Below are 6,921 nucleotides of genomic sequence, written 5' to 3' on the forward strand. Positions count from 1 at the left end.
CTACAATGATCAACACCCCTCACAACACAACTTTCAAGATCTATGGATCTTACACATGCCTATCACAACATGTGGTGTACCTCATCCAGTGCACTAAATGCCCCAACAACAACTACGTGCATGAATCCGGACAATCACTACACTCTCAAATGAACTCAGACAGGAAAATTATAAAAGACCAAAAATAGTGAACACTTTTCACAGAGAAATCACTCTATATCTGACCTATCAGTTCTCATCCTCAAAGGAAACCTGCCCAACACTTTCAAAAGATGAGCCTGGGAGCTTAAAATTCATCTGCTAGACAGGAAAAATCATGGACTGAACAGAGATACTGGATTTATGGCTTATTACAGCAATCTGTACCCCATTACCCCCTCTGTTTGTCTTTTGACTGCAGAGGTGTTAATGGGCCACTCTACTTTGAATAGCCCCTTAGAATATGTGCTAAGTACTTATGCTAAACAATGTGTTCCACCTTGCATTTAGCTGTGATGCTTGGAATACCTTTCCCAGATCTCAGGCCCTGGCTACACTCAAAACTTCAACGCACTGCTGCAGGAGCGCTCCAGCAGCGCTTTGAAGTGCGAGCTCTCCCAGCGCTGCAGGTACTCCACCTCCACAAGGGGATTAGTTTACAGGGCACTGTTTACACTGGCACTTTACAGCGCTGTAATTTGCTGTGCTCAGGGGGGTGTTTTTTCACACCCCTGAGCGAGAAAATTGCAGCGCTGTAAAGCGCCAGTGTAGTCAAGCCCTCAGAGTGGTTAATCTGTATCAGAAAAAAGAACGAGGAGTACTTGTGGCACCTTAGAGACTAACAAATTTAGTTGGGCATAAGCTTTCATGGGCTAAAAGTGGGTTTTAGCCCATGAAAGCTTATACCCAACTAAATTTGTTAGTCTCTAAGGTGTCACAAGTACTCCTCGTTCTTATTTTCCCCAGATCTGAAGATCTATATGGCTCGAAAGCTTCTCTCTCTCCAACACAAGTTTGTCCAATAAAAGGTATTACCTCACCCACCTTGTCTCTCTTGCTATTCCCAGACATACTGAAAGGGGGCGGTGACCTTTATCAAAAATCTGAATTTTTACACCCTTTAATCTGAAATGCCATGCAGATGCCATAATCCATACATTTTAAACACAAGCAAATAATTTAAGACGCTAATAACACTAAAAAAGATGGAACAAAACTATTTTCACTTTTTTGATTTTGCTAAATTTCACTTTAAAATTTAACCATCCACCAACTGTGCATTAGTCTATGGATCAGATTTGCCTCTTATACTAGTTTAATAAGGGTACAATTCAGTTTCCATGGAATTTTGTTTGATTCATACTGCAAGTGAGATGAGAATCGGGACCTAAATCTCTAACTAATCTAGAACACAGGTGTTAAAAATGATTTAGCCTTGAAACTTTTTTAAATAAGGTAGATTAAATCCGCCAAAACTTTGTTAATGCAGATTTAAGACTCCCCAGTGAGCTAAATTTAAACCTCTGAAAACAAGGGAAATGAAAGAATTAAGTCACATGCCACCCCCGCAATGCAAAATCAATCCTGCCCCCTGTGAGCGATGCCCCAGCACACCAACAACAAATGTACTAGCACTCTACCCTCAAAGATGTTACAGAACACTTGTGGAATAGAGCACATGAACACTCAGAGGACAAATTTTAACATCCTCTCTTTACTAAGGCAAAACTTAGTGTAGTGCCATGCCCTGGGGGCAGGGGTCATCAGCAACAAGGAACCTCTGTATTTTATTCAATGAGTCTCTACTGCCTGAACTAAAAGACCCATCTCTTTAAGCCAAGTCTGCAAACGTTCATCAACCTCTGCAGCCAACCCATCTCCAGAGGGGTACACAGTACACCGAGCTGATGTGAGTTACACTGGGTTTAGGTCAGGTATAGCAAACAGCAGTGACCTACACACGGCCTACACTCAAACACTGAGCCTAATCTACACAAACCACACCAGACTTGCAAAATGTTACCACCCCTTCATGCTTGCCCAGAGCATTTCTTCTGAGATATTTCCTTCACTTACCCTCATTAAGCACTGGAGACCAGACATATATGTCACCAGACTGCTGACAATCCCAATGATAAGAAGACACCTGTGTTCACCTCTGCAAACATAGCCTACAATACTCAGTACTACCATGAGGCATACTTGCTCTCTCAAGGTACTCATACACGTCTCTTCATATCACAGTCACCACTCTGCCATGCTACTCCACCCAACCCTCCTCCATTCAATACAGCTGCACATAACACAATGAATATAGCTGGAATGCATGCAGATAAATGCTGGAATTCAAATCTGTGGCATACAACACAGACAGTGGCACATTCTTTTAGTCCTTCATAACTACTTATGATCAATGATATCTTAACTCAGTTCATGCAAAGCATACTGAGAAGAAGTGATTGCACACCTGGAGCTCAGCTTATGGCCTGAAAACCTAATGCAGCTTTTCTCCCCCAAACATGCACACACAGATAGGGCTGGGGTGCAGGAGAGGAGGAGTGAAGGCGGGTGGATCATAAGCAGGATTGGCCTTTGGGGCCTCATTATGTTACAAAGATAGCGTAACACTGTTGCAAAAAAATGCGAATATAATTTTGGGATGTACTAGCAGCAGTGTTGTAAGCAAGACATAAGTAATTCTTCCGCTCTACTCCGCACTGACCTATGAGGGAAGATTGAAAACATTGGATTTCTTTCATCTGGAGAAGACTAAGAGGGGACATAATAACAGTTTTTAACTACATAAAAGGTTGTTATAAGGAGAAGGGAGAAAAATTATTCTCCTTAACCTCTGAAGATAGGACAAGAAGCAATGGACTTAAATTGCAGCAAGGGCGGTTTAGGTTAGACATTAGGAAAAACTTCTAACTGTCACAGTGGTTAAGCACTCGAATAAATTGCCTAGGGAGGTTGTGGAATCTCACTCATGGGAGATTTTTAAGATCAGGCTAGACAAACACCTGTCAGGGATGGCCTAGATAATACTTAGTCCTGCTTTAAGTCCAAGGGACTGGACTGGAGGATCCCTCGAGGTCCCTTCCAGTCCTACGATTCTATGACTCCAAAAGGGTTGAGAAAATATTTTTTTAGGTATGGCAGGACTAGAGCCAAGTCAGTCACGTGTGAACCTAAAGGAAATGCTCCTAATGTCAGTCAGTTGCTTGTTGTATGGTGGAAAAGCAACTTCCAGGGGCTACACTTACATGAATTTAGAAATGATTAAAAGCAAAAAGCTAGCATTAATGCAATGCTAAGTCTTGTTATCTTAGTATAATATAGTCAAGAATTCCAAACCCAAAGGTTGCCCTTGCAATGTTAACATCCTGTATATTTTATATGGTATACTCTAATAAACAGTAACACACTAAGGTTCACATTTAACCAGAGTTAGGAGTTATGGAAAGCATTACATTTCTGCAACATGGTCAAGTTAACTTAACTACCACAACCTCATATTTTGAAATGTCCTGACTTTTGAGTCCTAGATCTCATAACCTTGATGTTGCATATGTTTTGGCATTTAACTTCCCAGGAAATTTTAAAGGGGAAAAAACAAAATCTGTTAGTAATTGGATTTTGCACCTTACACTTTGCTGGACTGTCTCAGTTTGAAACCATGACATTTCAAAAACCAAGGTCAATGATATTTTTTCTCATTGAAACAAACATACCAAAATCCTTCACCAGCAAAGAGGGAGATGTTTTAAACTTCTTCCAGTTAATCCAAAATGATATTTTCCCTACATAGGGCACTATTTTGCAGGTCTGCCTATACAGGAAGCTCTTTGCTAATCCTCAAAAAACAGAATTCACCAGTCATCCTGCCTGTACAGCAGGGAAGGCAACAAAATATTAATGATAGCAACATTTAATGATTGGGCTTTGAGGAGGGGAGTTTTAAGTTGCCCAAGACAGCCCCAAAACAAACTTTAACTGACATAGAAGAGCTGAGTAGCAGGTTGTTACAATACCTGGAAAAAAAACATGGATTCTGTAAGGGGGAGGGGGGCGTAATTTTTTACCACATTGTTAATACCAACAAAATAGTCTAGTTCTACACCATACATATAACTGCTGCCATTTACTTTCGTCATTTTAAGGCAACTCCATTGCATTCCAGCGTCAGCGTGGGAAGAAGCTGTGGGAAGAGAAACTCAGAGGTGTGAGGACCATACAGCCAACAACAAGCAGAAGACATGACTCACACTACTGCTGCTAGAAAACTTTGTTCTACTATCTGTGCTGTCAGGTTTTCCTGGCCATTCCATTTTTGGACCATTAAAAATTAGACGGGGGGGGGGGGGGAAAGTGAACTTACCAGAGTCCTCCTAGGGCCAGGTCCTGCAAAACTGCCAGCAACTTTGCACACATAAGCTGGAGGAACAGATAGCCAGGGTACGCAAACGCCACTGGAGAAAACAAGCCAAAGGTGCTTGGGGGCAAAATGAGAAGTACAAATCTGGAGGGCCCCAGTACCAGCTGGAGGGAGAGAGAGAGATGAGGGTTACACAGCTGGGGAGAACAGGACAGACATATAGGGTACATCCAGACTACCCACCGAATCGGCGGGTAATAATCGATCTATCGGGGATCAATAGATCACGTCTCGTCTAGACGCGATATATCGATCCCCGAACGCGCTCCCGTCGATTCCGGAACTCCACCAGGGCGAGCGGCGGTAGCGGAGTCGATGGGGGAGCCGCAGCCGTCGATCCCGCGCCGTGAGGACGGGAGGTAAGTCGAAATAAGATACGTCGACTTCAGCTACGCTATTCCCGTAGCTGAAGTTGCGTATCTTACATCGCCCCCCCAGTGTAGACCAGCCCATAGGGTGGGGTGAACAGCTAAAGAGCACCCAAAACTTGCTGGATACGGAGAGACAGAGGTTCCCAGGAGCCGTGAAGGAAGCACCGCTGGAAGGGCAGAATGCCAGTGTGACACAGAATATGCTCCCTTCCCCTCCCCCCCCCAAATTTGCTCCCAGTAGCTGTGAGCAAAGAGCATGCACAACTTGTCATGCCAATAATAAAATTCACTTTGCATTACTGTTGTTATATGCATGCCTGGGGTTAAACAGCAATTGTTGCTACACAGATTCCAATGTGAAACTGTAGAACTGGAATTCATTTGCAAACTGGACACCATCAGATTAGGCCTAAATAAAGACTGGGAGTGGTTGGGTCATTACAAAACCTAAACCTAATTTCCCGCTACTGTTACTCACACCTTCTTGTCAACTGTCTGAAATGGGCCACTCTCGTTACCACTTCAAAAGTTGTTTTTCCTCCCTTGGTATCCTGCTGTTAATTGAATTGTCTCATTAGACTGACCTCACACTAGGGGCTTCAACTCCCATCCTTTCGTGTATTTATACCTGCTCCTGTATTTTCCACTCCATACATTTGATGAAGTGGGTTCTAGCCCATGAAAGCTTATGCCCAAATAAATTTGCTAGTCTCTAAGGTGCCACAAGGACTCCTCATTGTTTTTGCATCATCAGAAAGTACTCCTGGCTAGGCCAGGAGTGAGAACAGATTCTTAGCTGTGCATCAGGGTAGTGAACTTTGTAATAAGTACTCCCCTAAACCACCCCCCATGACCCCACTCCTCCATGTGACAGGGGAGATATAGCCCCATACTATGTAGGAACCTGTCACTGAATGAGAAGAAGGATAATAACAATTGAAAAGTGGACAGAGGATAATACCTCAAACACAATGAAGTCCAAAGCTGGACAAATATTTACCACCACCTAGTTTGTATATAGCACTTTTTGTCCATAGATCTCAATTACAAAGGGAGGTCAATATTATCATTCCCATTTAACAGATGGGGAAACTGAGGCAGAGAGAGGCAAATGACTTCCTCAAGGTCACCCAGCAGGCAAGTAGCAGAGTCAGGTACAGACCCTAGGTCTATGCACTAGAGTCCCCTTTCAATTAGTTTAATTTAGTGGCTTGCATTTCACTCAGCGATAAACGAGCGGTGTGTCTTTTTGCACGTTGGTAACCACTGCACAGCTTGTCATGCCAATAACAAAATTCATTTTTCATTATTGTTAAGTGTGTGATTGCGGGTAAACAGCAACCGTTGCCCCATCATCAGAAAGTTTTTCCGGCTGGCCCGGGGGCGAGAACAGATTTTTCGCTGTCGTGTGAGGGGGGCCCAGGCCGTTTTAATCCACACTCCCGTTAACCACCCCCCACTCCGAGCTATCCCCTACCCTCCTGCAGTGTCACAGAGGGGGCTCCCCGCTCCCCTCCGAGCCGCTGCGGGCTGCCAGTGCTCTGCGCCCCGGAACCCGGAGTCAGCGCAGCCTGGGCTCCCCTGGCCGCGGCGGCTGCGGGCGGGGTCCCCGGCAGCACGGAGCCCCCACTCGGGGGAAGGGCTGTTTCCATCGGAGAGTTTCTTCCCCTCTGCAGTCACGGGGGTAAGAGGCCAGCAGCCCCCTCCAACCAACCCCCCTGCGTCGGACCCTTCCCCGCCGCCCGGCGGCAGCGCCAGCCCGCTCCCCTCTGCCCCGCGCACGCCCCGCTGCCCTCTCCCGGCCCGGGCACGGCGCGGGGAGCTCACGCACCGGTCCCCCTTGCTGCTGGCGGCGGCTGGAGCCGGGGCTGGGTTTGAAGGGGCCGCCAACCAGGCCGCGGCTGCCGGGCCTAGTCTCGCCACGCAAGGGGAGGAGCAGGAAGCGGCGGCCGAGCGGCCCCGGAAGGAACAAGCCCGGCGCCAATCCGCGGCCGGGGCTGCCTGAGCTGCGGCTGGGGCGAGCGTGGCCCGGCTGCCGGGAGCCCCGTGGCCGGCGGCGCGGGCTGAGCGCTGAGTTCCGGGCGGGGGGTGGCTGTTGGGCTGTGCCCCTACCACCGCCAGCCGCGGGAGCAGCTC

At 46.5% G+C, this 6,921-nt stretch overlaps 1 protein-coding gene across 1 annotated transcript in view; it reads right to left on the bottom strand.

Moving 5' to 3' along the window:
* SRBD1 (S1 RNA binding domain 1) overlaps window positions 1-6,685 on the bottom strand; it is a 235,303-nt gene extending 228,618 nt beyond the window's left edge. The window contains exons 1-2 of the mRNA XM_024210689.3: window positions 6,617-6,685; window positions 4,358-4,518 (exon numbers count right to left, since the gene is read on the bottom strand). The gene's annotated coding sequence lies outside the window, so the exon portion shown is untranslated. The remainder of the gene's footprint in view (window positions 1-4,357; window positions 4,519-6,616) is intronic.
* Window positions 6,686-6,921: the final 236 nt, after the last annotated feature.

Source organism: Terrapene carolina, unplaced genomic scaffold, assembly GCF_002925995.2.
Source record: "Terrapene carolina triunguis isolate 2854851 unplaced genomic scaffold, T_m_triunguis-2.0 Scaffold120, whole genome shotgun sequence".
In the NCBI taxonomy this organism is placed as follows: Eukaryota; Metazoa; Chordata; order Testudines; family Emydidae; genus Terrapene; species Terrapene triunguis.